Below are 12,364 nucleotides of genomic sequence, written 5' to 3'. Positions count from 1 at the left end.
ACCCTGGGAACATATAGCGTCAAGGGAAATTTAACATGGAGAAAAACCCTGGGAACTTATAGCGTCAAAGGAATTTAAACAGGGTGGGACTGTATAGCGTCAAGGGAAATTGAACATGGGATTTTTTTTTTTTTTTTTAAATTTTTAAAAAAAGGGGTAGGCAATGGAAAGTCATTCTCTTTTCGAGAAATGTGGGTGGCCCTGAAAAGGGCCTTTGGGTTTCATGTTAATATTAATATTAACATAGATGGCATCTGTCACATCTTCTTCTTCTTCTTAAACTCCTTCTAACTGCAGGTCCATACACAAGTACCCTCTTGAGACATCCTTGTCTTTCTATGTAAACTCTTCTCATCCATAGACTAGTATCTGTCCTATCAACAACAGTCCACTTGGACTGGACATACATGAGCATGTCCGTCCTAAACATCGTTGAAGACACAAGGGTGGATGATTCGACTGTGGTCCACATCTTGAGGCGACGAGAACAGGTGAATCAATGCAGTGAACTGCGCTTATTTATAGGTAGAGGAAGGACTGAAACGGATTGAGTTCATTCACCAATCCGAACACCCGTTACAAAATTCAGTCAGCCCGCATCCAGTCCGAAGAGAGTAGTCTGTGACGTCACGTGGTCTATATAGATTCGCTAGCGCCTGTGTGCAGTCAATCTATGCGACAGTGATTCAACATGACGGAAACTCAGAAAACGATCCATTGGGGTGCACCAGCAGGGGAGACCACCCAAGGGAACCCGGACTTACTTTCAGAAGAGGTGAATTGGGATTTTGTGGATTTTCTTACCTCGCAAGAATTTGTTCCGGAACCTTCGTTACCTTCTTCATTACCGCACGTGGAGAATTTTAGACACAGACAGAAAGAAGAATTGGAGAAATTTATACAACGACAAAAGGAAGTGGAACAAGCTTTTCTCCTACAGCAACAGCAGCAAGAAGAAGAGGTAAGAAAAAAACAAGAAGAAGAAGAAGAAGTAGCAGCAAAGAAACAAGAGGGTGAAAATCAAACGGTCACGGTACTGTTGGACATTTTAGCGGAGTTAAGAAGTCTGAAACAAATGTATCAGACTTCTTTATCACGACCGAAGAGAATACGACCTTCCCGAGCTAAACACGCCAACCCTGTGACTAAGCCTACCGTACCACCCTTAGTGATTTCCACCCAATCATCATCATCAGAAGTTGGCCTCGGCCGTGGCAAAGGCTTAAGGCAGTTAAAGTTGATTGCTTAAACTCACCCCTACACCAAAAAAGGCCCTTTTCAGGGCCACCCACTTTTCTCGAAAAGAGATAGCCTTTCAATTTGCCAATAACTCAAAAAAAAAAAAAAACCATTTTACCCTTATAGTACGTGTCTGTGTATGAGTGCGTGAGTGTAGCTTCTTATTTTAAAATCAAAACTCAAAGACACTTACCTTTTAATACTTAATTTATTCTTTTCTCCATAGTTACAATCCAATTCACAATTCACAACAGATCACTTTAAAAAGTTCATTCACTTCTTCTGTCTCCTTGTTTAGTCTCTCTGTTTTTTAAATTTCTTCACCGTCTCACTCTTTTCCTCTTCTTCCTCTTCGCTTTCTTCCCTTCTTCTTTTCTTCTCCTGTTTCTTTTTCTTCACCTGTCTGCTTTCTTCCTCTGAAAAATCCCTCTCTTCCTCTGAAGAATCCCTCTCTTCTTCTGAAGAATTCCCCTTTTCTTCTGACTCCTCTTGTTTCTTTTCTGGGCAATCTGGAGACCAATGCCCTTTTTCTTGACAATAATAACAGGTATCTTGACTTCTGTCTTTTTTAGCCCCTTTTTTTCTTTTTTGACGGTCTGGACACTCTGAAGACCAATGCCCTTTCTTCTGACAGATATAGCAAGTATCTTGACTTTTATCTCGAAAGGAAGGAGAGTAGTCCGTCGGCTGGTCTGAAGAGAATTTTCTAATGACCCCTCGCAAAGCTCTGATGAAACGTTCCATCTGGGTAGTCTCTTCCATCGTTGTGCTCGGTTAGAGAGTGAAATGAATAGTGAAAGGACAAGACACACACCCTTTTATATACGCTGGTCTGCCATGACTATAAATTAGTCTGTGGTGTTTAAACTTGAGTCATTTGACGTTTTGCGCTCAAGATGAAACGATCCTATTCATTTGAGAAGAAAGAAGAAGAAAGTAAGAGGCAGAAACGTGATCTATCGCCTCGTACCAGAGCTGAAGTCTTGGCACAAATTCATGCCAGTGATTTTGAAGAGGACATGAGTGAACCAGAATCCGAACCCTCTAAACCAAGTTCGCCACCCTTAGTCAACCCTGAAAAATACAATTCCATTCGAGAGACGGAAAAGCGCTCCTCTAGAAAATTTAGAACTACGGCTTACAAATACACGAAGTTTAAAGATTTCAAGGCTGAAGTACCGTTAGAGAAAGCAGAAGGGTTCATCACTGGGGTGTGGGATTCTTTGCTCACCGCACTCAAGCGACAATGTCAACCCAAAGAAGACGATCGCTTGAGACTTTCCATACAACACGACGGTTTGAAATCCCCTGTTTGGATCGAGTTTAGCACCCCTGCAGAATTGACCGCTTCCAAAGTCATGGACAAGATTCAACACGTGCAACAATCTAATGACCAGTTTGACATCACCGATGGAAAAGCCACACTGGACATGACCCACGTCTCTCCTCCTCAAGGGACTGGACGCAAAAAGATGTTATTGGTGAACGAAGTTCGCAACACCAAAACAAGTCTCGTCTGAATTCACAACCCTCAAGACCAGATGTGTTTAGCCAGGGCTATCGTGGTGGGACGAACCTATGCCAACAAGAACGACACGACAGAATGGAAAAGAGCCTGGAAAACTATTCAACAATCGGACCGAGCCAAACAACGAAACGAAGCAGAACTCCTGTTGCAACAAGCTGGCCTATCCAAAGACACACCCTGTGGCATTCCTGAGATGCAAAAATTGCAAGATGTCCTAGCTCCACGCTACACCTTGAAAGTACACCCTCAAGAAGTGCGCGGACCTCTGTTGTTTCGAAGCAAAGACTTTAAGGATGGAAAATACATTCATGTCTATTATCACGATGACCATTTCGATACCATTACCAGTATCACTGGATTCCTAGGATACGGTTGTTACTGTGAGAAATGTGACCATGGTTATAATAATCGAGAGCAATACAAACATTGCGGATTGAAATGCTCAGGATGTTTGGCCTCTCCACCCTGTCTGAGTGAAGGACCAGTGCCTTGTTCAACTTGTCTGCGCACGTTTGTCAGCCCTACCTGTTACCAACAACATCTGAAGACACAAGGTTCACAGCAGAAGTGTGCTTGTCAACACCTGAGATTGTGCCCTACGTGTAGACAAGGCATACGTACCAATAGTACCAAATCACAAATATGTCGAGGAAAGAAAAAATGTCACATTTGTCACCACATCGTGGACTTGGAACACCAATGCTACGTGCAAAAATACCAACCTCCAACAGAGAAAGAGGACGGTCACAAGAAGAAAGGCAATTTCATCTTTTTTGATTTCGAATGCATGCAAGAGACCGGTATTCACATTGCTAATTTCTGCGTGGCTCAGCGAGCGTGCGAGAAGTGCATTCAAGAACCTATCTTCAGTCATTTCCCTCACTGCAGCAAGATTCCTGGAGGGCGTGAAAAAATCTTTCGGGGACCAAACACGTTAGTCGATTTTGCCCAATGGGTCTTAGACCCCATCGACAAGACGTGGAGCCAAGAGGACATCGAACGTTACGGAGATTGTCATCGTCATGCCACGGTGATGGCTCACAATTTCTCCGGATACGATGGACAGTTTCTTTTGAGATACTATACGGAACAAGGCACCGAGCGTCCTAAAGTGACTTTGAACGGAGCCAAAATCATTTTCATGGAAGTGGGACAAGTACAGTTTAAAGATTCGATGAGTTACTTGGCCATGCCTTTGAGCCTAATGCCTAAAACGTTTGGAATGACAGAAATGGCTAAAGGGTACTTTCCACACTTTTTCAATACGGAAGCCAATCAACACGCCGTTCTACCCCATTTACCTGAGGCTCACTATTACGACCCCGACAACATGCGTACTGAACAACGAGAAGCTTTCTACGCTTGGTACCAGGCTCAAGCCTCGGACCCTTTCGACTTTCAGGAAGAAATGCTAAAGTATTGTCGGAGGGGTCGATCCTTTGAAAGAAGCTTGCACCATTGCCAAAGCGTGTTCCTTAGTCTACAGACAACGATTCATGCCTGAAAACACCGTGGCTGTCATCAGTCCTCAAACGACCCACTATGTCAAACGTCAATACTCGGTCAAAGCCCTACGTTGGTTACATTGCTTGTGCGACAAGGAAGACAAGTGGATTCAGCATGCCCGCAACGGAGGGGGCGAAAAGACCATCGGAACGTATTCGGTCGATGGCTGGGACTTAGAAAACCCTAACATCGTGTACGAGTTTAACGGTTGCTTATTTCACGGATGTCCCGTCTGTTACCCTGACCGTAGCACTAAAAATCAGTTTTTACAACGAACCATGGAAGACCTGTACCAGGACACTTGCCAGCGGCGCCTAAAGTTAGAACAGGAAGGATACCAAGTGGTGGAAATGTGGGAACACGAGTACGATCACCGTTTGAAACCGATCCCGAGTTTAAACGCCTCGTGGGAAGTTACAAGCTGATAGACCCACTGAACCCGAGGGATAGTTTGTACGGAGGAAGGACCAATGTCACTTCTTTGCTGCACCAAGCCGACGAAGAGAAAGGAGAAGAAATCAAATACTTGGACGTGTGTTCGCTGTATCCCTACGTGTGCAAATATTGTCGCTTTCCTGTAGGGCACCCACAATTGCTGACGGAACACATCGACCTGAAAAACATTCGACAATACGAAGGTCTGATCAAGTGCAAAGTTTTGCCGCCCACGGACTTGTACCATCCCGTGTTACCTCACCATTGCCAAGGCAAACTGATGTTTCCTTTGTGCCGTACTTGTGCCGAAACGTGCAACCAAGACCAGCCTTGCCATCACACCCAGGAAGAACGGGCCTTGACGGGGACGTGGGTCAGCGTGGAATTGTTTAAAGCTCTGGACATGGGATACCAACTGTTAGAAGTGTACGAAATTTGTCACTTTCCCAAGACACAACAATACCACAAGGGTGACCCCACGCAGAAAGGCATTTTCGCCGACTACGTGGATGCCTTTTTGAAACTGAAGCAAGAAGCCAGCGGCTATCCTTCCTGGTGTCACACTTCGGAAGACCAAATACAATTCAAAGAGAAATACTATGAACAAGAAGGCATCACTTTAGACCACATCGAGAAAAACGAAGGCAGGCGATCGTTTGCCAAAGTGATGTTAAATTGCTTGTGGGGTAAAATGGCACAACGACCGTGTTTACCCAAGACGGAATATTTGACAGAACCTTCCCGCTACTTCCAGATGATTCACGACAAAACCAAATACATGAAACACGTGGACGTCGTTCGCGAGGATTTGATCTTAGTCAATTACGAAGAAGATCTGTACTTTGTACAAGACGACCCTTTTGGAAATGTCATCATTGCGGCTTACGTGACAGCCCATGCTCGCTTAAAATTGTACGAAGCTTTAGAACTGTTAGAGGATCGCGTCCTGTACTTTGACACGGACAGTTGCATCTACGTCGATCGACCGGGTCAGCAACACCCTAACATCGAAGGAGACCGTTTAGGAGCCTGGACAGACGAGCATCCCGACGACAAGATTCTAAGTTTTGCGAGTGGCGGTCCTAAAAATAACGGCTACGAATACCGGGACCCACAAGGACAAGTGCACACAGAGTGTAAAGTGAAAGGATTGACTCTGAATTATCGTACCAGTCGAGTGGTCAACATTGGGGTACTGAAAGAAGCCTTGCAATCGGGAGAGGATGGAAACTTTAAAGTGACCACTTATCAACCGAACAAGATTGTACGTTTACCCACTCACCACATCGTCAGTCTTCCCTTGGAAAAAGTCTATCAAATCGTGCACCAGAAGCGAGTGCGACTTCCCAATCATTTCACCTTACCGTATGGACAGGTCGGTATTGGTCTGTATATAAAATGGAACCCTAGGCAAGATCGATAGTTCATTGTGACTACCAAGACAGAGCGAACAAGATGAATACTTTCAGAGAAACAGGAAACAAGTTGTTTAGAAAGGCACAATTCAAGTGTGGGGCTTCTGAAGTGGAATGCGATTGTGAGCCTTGCGATGGGTACGATGCTATACGTTGTGACCTTAGCGATGCCGTAAAGCATCATGGGAACTTTAGTGTCACTATCCCTATTATGGAAAGTGATGCTGTCCGTGTCAAACCTGAGGGATGCGAAAGCGATGCCCCTCGTCCTCTTGGACATTTTACTGGGTTTCGTTTTAAAGCGGAATGTTCACCTTCACGTCTACCCCCCTACGGATGTCATCCAGCTCTGAGCAAACTCCTGTTCATGTCACCCAACCCTCATCGAAACGAACCTGTGAAAGACGAATATTCGTTTCCTGTGCGTTTGTCGGAATACTGCAACTTTGAAAATAGTCTTCAATCGTTCAAAGGAAAATGGCCTAAGTATCTGGGAGGACCGACCCCCGAAGAATTAGCCAGAGCCGGATTTTTCTACTTGGGCGAAGGAGATAAAGTCAAATGCTTCAGTTGCGGTGTGTCACTTCACCACTGGGAACCGCAAGATTCGGCCTACGTAGAACATGCTCGATGGTCACCGAATTGCCATTACTTACCCTTAGTGGGACCGAGACATTAAAGTAACTTATCATGTCGTTGACGAAGAAACCAGTTTGGCTAGGAGTCAAATGTTGGACATCACCGAGACCAGTATTTAAACTTCATTTCAAAAACGATATCGAATCATTACCTAAAGAACTGCAAGAGAAGATTTACAAGGAAGTTTGGCAGGGACTTGCCAGAGTGAAATCTCAATGGGTGACTGTAGAACTTTTGTGCCGAGAAATTCACAAGAGGAAAGTGAAAAAGGTCAACCAGTGTGTTAGATTTCTTTGGGTCAAGTGTGCATTCGTCCTATTGTATTACTCTGGACCGTTTACATCAAAAGAGTTCAGTGACATTCTTGGACGTTATCCTGTATGGCAGTGGCCAGAAATTACTCACTATGTGGATTACTTTTGCTCTAGGAGAAGATTGTGAATTGTACGGACTGACCTATTCATGGATACTTTGCTAGAGAACATTCGTGCCTTGCCTGTGGAGTTGAGAGAACGCATTTACCGAGAACTGATCAAAATACAAGTGAAACGCAAACGCAAAGTTATTCAACCGTTTTTAAATTATGCTCTGTTCCAAAGTATAAGAAGACTGATTATGAGTGGATATTACATCAGGCACAAAGGTAAACGAGGCTATTGGCCACCACCCAAGGATTCCAAAAACAGTGTATATACTTATGGATACTTTACAAGAGAACATTTTGGGCTTGCCTGAGGAGTTGAGAGAAAGGATTTACCGAGAGCTGGTGAAAATACAAGTCAAACGTAAAGAACAATTGCATCCGTTACGTCACCAGATCTTTAACCACTGGTACCTGAATGGTATAAGAGAACTGATTCGTCAGAAATTGTTTCAGTGGTCAGACCTTGTTAGTGAGTTAGTGAATGAACGAAATGTTCATCATTTTGGTTACTTCGAGATTCACCTAGAGCAACGCATTGAGGAAGACGAGTTAAAGGATTACCAACATATGTTACGTGAAATCTGCTTAGTAGAAGAGAAAACTTCTAATCGAAGTTTGAACTGTAGGTTGCAGTATTCTAGATTTCCTACTGTAGAACGAAAATGTCTGGGTAGAATGTACGTGTATTACTTCCGAATAAAAGAGAGCATTAAAACATGAATCCATGCCACGGCTTATGTCACAAGTGATTGAACAGATTCCGTGGAAGGAACTCAATGACCATATTCAAACCGTGGATCATTATCATCGATTATTACAAGAACTGTATCCATTCAATTTGGGTCGACAAGTGGTGTGTGTCTTAGTGACTTGTTTTCTGGGATTTCGTTTACCAGCCGATTCCTTGTGGACTCTTTACGATCAGTACTCACCACACCCCCCATGGCTTTAAATGGTCACGAAAGACTCCTTTTGCTCAAAGCCTTGCGTTTTCATCTGGATACTTCTAGACCTCAACAGGAAAAAAAGATTCGTCAACTTTTAGCTACCAAAGACGTGTATGACGATGTGTGTGTAGCTTGTGACTTACACCCCCATTGGACAGATGTCCGTGACTGGAAAAAGAGGGGTTTTGAGGCTTGGACCCAAGAAGTGGCCCAGTATACACAAGAGTTGTTCAAGGAAAAAAGTTACTTTTCAACCTGTGTTAGTGACAGTGCCAGAAGAGACCGTCACCGAGAACAACCACTCGCTTCAGGACAGGACTGTCAAGGACGTTCCGGAAAAGTTCATTCCGGGAGGACACTTGTGTGACAATACCTCATGTAGAGACTGTAAGAACATTACACACTGTCCCTAGGACATCTTGGTTACCCAAAACGTGTTGTACAGAGACTTGTTAAATTCCACTTTGATCGTTTTGATGTGTTTTTTATTCCTGTACATCACTATTTGGCTTTTATGTATTTTTGTCTTCCGTGTTGTTCATGTTTAAAACATTCAATAAACGTGTTCTGAAAAGAGGATATAAACTCTCGTCTTGTTTGTTTTCGTGTCACAAGTGACATTCCTCACACTATGGCTACTTCTGCTGTCTCTGTTCCCTCTTCCTCCACTGTCAAAGTCATCGACGAACACTTAGATCGTACCAGTTGGGAGGCTTTGTATCTTCGCCATCCCTTTAACATGCTCATTGCTGGACCTAGCGGTTCAGGCAAAACCGAATTCGTCAAACGTTTGATCGAACATAAACATCATTTGATCGATCGGCCACCTCAACGGATCGTGTGGTGTTACAAAGAGTGGCAATCGGCGTACAGCCTCTTGCGAGAAAGTCAAGGCGATTCCATCGTGTTTGTGGAAGGCATTCCTAAAGAAGACGACGGTATCGTCTCCGACTCCCGTCAAACCCATTTGGTCATTTTCGACGACATGTTAGGAGAAGACGAAGAAGAAATTAAACTGTGGTTCACTCGCAAAGGGCATCACCGTAATGCCAGTGTCGTTTACATCACCCAAAATTTGTTTCAACAAAGTAAAGCCCATCGCATCATCAGTCTCAATGCGCATTACGTGGTCTTGTTTAAAAGCCCTCGAGATAAATCGCAAGTGCAAGTCTTAGCCAAACAGTTAGGAACGCCTTGGCTGACTCAGGCGTACGACGATGCCACTCAAGCGCCACATGCCTATTTACTCGTCGATTTGAAACCTACGACCCCCGAGGATTTGCGATTTCGTACCCACTTGTTTCACCACTGGGGCCAAGACGGAGGGCCTGTCCTGTACACGTCTCCGTCCTCGAGTTAAGTTCACTCCACAAAAAAATCTATAAAAACCTCAGACCCTTTTCGTCTGTCTCACACAACGTCAACATGACGACCCTTCAGTCGCATCTTCCCGTCAAATTGATTCGTGCCTTGTATGGCATCAGTCGAGAGAAAAATCCACAAATACGAGCTCGTGTCTTAGAAGCTAATCTCAAAGAAGTCTTACGATGGTTCACGGTGACGGCACGTCAATTGCTCCAAGGAATCATTCAGATTCCTCATCAAACCCAACGCTTTTTCGATCGAAACAAAGTCGCTTTGGTCCAACTGGCCGATCCCCGCATCGACACTCAAACCAAAAAACAAATCATTTTGAAACCTGGAGGGAGCGGTACTCTAGGAGGGGTCATCATTCGCTCTCTCTTAAGATGGGATCCTAATGCTCCCAAACTTCTCCCCAAGAAAAAAGTCAAACGAAGCTCCAAGAAGAAGAAGAAGAAAAAGACCAGGTCCCCAAGAAGAAGAAGAACTTCTCAAGTGGCGGGACCCTCCTCTGACTAGACACCACCACCCCGGAAAGAGAAAAGAAGCCCCCAGAAAAAGAAAAGTCCACAGAAGAAAACTAGTCGCAAGAGAGGCACTTCTTCGGCCAGGACTCAACTTTGCACTCGCAAACCACGACCTGCCACGGCGGTGACCGCGTCTCCGGCAGCCTGACGTTCATCCACTTCTCCGTTGATGACACCAAGAACTGAAGAGTACTTGGAGACGTTGATTACACCAAGAACTTCTCCGTTGATGACCCCAAAAAGAACTTCCCCAGTGGCAGGACCCTCCAATTTAGTGGCAGTGGCTGCTGCTCACAAAGTACCTTCTCCCAAAATCAAAGTCCAAGAAAGATCGGGCATGTTACAAAGTTTACTGGATTTGTCCAAGCAAGAACTGGCTCGATTTAGTCCGTTGCGTACCCTTGCACGACATGTCATGCCTGTCCTCAAACTGATACGACGTAATGACAATCAGTGGCGACGCGTTCCAGTATAAAAATGGCCTGTGACCAAGTCGGGGGTATCAGTGCTTTTTGGTGCTCCTGAAGACTCAAAGATGTCACCCTCCAGAAAACCCCAAGGAAAGAAAAGGAAAGGACTACCACCACGTTTAGTCAAACATGGGGACATGTTATCTGTCCTGTCCAAAGCTTCTCCACCTCTACGAAAAAAACTTCTTCAATCGGCCTCCAAAGAGGTCATCGATACCGTGTGCGAATGTTGTTTGAACGTCTTGAAAGGCACGATCCCTTTGTCCAAACACCAGAAACAATGCTTAAGCAAACATCGTCACGTTCTTCGCCAAATGGTTCAAAAGAAAATTCCCATTCGTCAAAAGAAGAAGATGTTAGTCCAACGTGGAGGTATTTTACCCCTCTTGTTAGGCCCCTTACTGAAAGGAGTCTTGGGAACCATGTTGGGAGGACTGGTGGGAGCAAGATAAAGAGGCCCTCGGAAGTCCCAAGATCTCAGAATCGACCCCTGACAACCCATGGAAGGACGAAAACTAGCTTTAGTGCCATACAAACGATGGATGGAATACCATCGTTGGCAAGAACAACGCACCCCGCATTTACCTCCCAATCCCATTTTGAGCGCGATGTCCCAGTTACAACACGAATTGCAGTCCTTGATGGATCGCCAAGATTTGTCCGAAACGGAAAAATCGCAAAAGTACGGTCAACTCTTGCAACGACTGCAACTCTTTCACCAGAAAGCTTTAGACGAAACAGCTCTACCCACTCTGAATGATTTTAAGACCTTGATGAAAAGTCCAGGACCATCACCAGTACCAGTACCACCACTACCAGTGACCAAGATAGAAAAAGGAGAAGAAAAAGAAGAAGAAGAAGGGTTTCAAACTCCACCCGAAAAAGTACGCAAGTTAACAACACCACCTACCTCCAGAATTGGATGCATTAAAAAGATGATGGCCACCCCTTCTTCATCACAAGAGAAAAAGAAAGTGAAGATAGAAGTGAAGACAGAAGTGAAACAAGAACCGATATCCCCCGCTCAGACATCCTCCTCTTCAACACCTTTTGCCGGTCGCACACACAAAGCGTTGCAATCCAAGAAAATACCCAAAGAGATAAAGAGTAGCATCTTCCAAGAGTGGGTGCCTTATTAACACACAAACAAACACAAAAATGGAAAAAGTCTTAGCCAGCATTTACTACGATCCCTCACATCCTGCAGGTTACGCAGGTGTTCAAAAATTGTATCGTGCTGCCAAAACGCGACTGAAAAGTCTCCGTTTACCTCAAGTGCAACGATGGTTACAAGAACAAGCTACCTACACTTTACACAAACCCGTTCGACGCAAGTTTGCCAGAAGTCGCACCCGAGTGGAAGGCATCGATCATCAATGGCAAGCCGATTTAGCCGATGTCTTTCATTTGGCCAGCTACAATCGTGGCTACAAATATTTGTTTTGTGTCATCGACGTCTTTTCCAAATTTGCCTGGGTCGTGCCCTTGACTTCCAAATCGAGCAGCGAGTTAGTGCGAGCCCTGCAACGGGTGTTGAAACAAAGCGGTCGTCACCCTCTTCGATGGCAAACGGACAAAGGCACCGAATTTCTGAACCAAGCTTTCCAAAAAGAATTAAAGAAACGTGACATTCATTTTTTTACCACCGAGAATCCCGAAACCAAAGCCAGCATCGTGGAACGTTTTCAACGCACTTTGAAAGAACGCATGTGGAAATATTTTACGCATCACCACACTCTGAAGTACATCGACATCTTACCGCACCTGGTGCAAGCGTACAACCAATCTTACCATAGAAGCATCGGACGTGCCCCGCAAGACGTGACTCCTGACAACGAAGTGTTGGTGTTTGAGCGCCTGTTTGGTACGTCC

This window comes from Sinohyriopsis cumingii, chromosome 17 (assembly GCF_028554795.1).
Source record: "Sinohyriopsis cumingii isolate HCF-2022 chromosome 17, ASM2855479v2, whole genome shotgun sequence".
NCBI lineage: Eukaryota > Metazoa > Mollusca > Bivalvia > Unionida > Unionidae > Sinohyriopsis > Sinohyriopsis cumingii.
Note: the sequence above shows the minus strand (reverse complement) of the source record.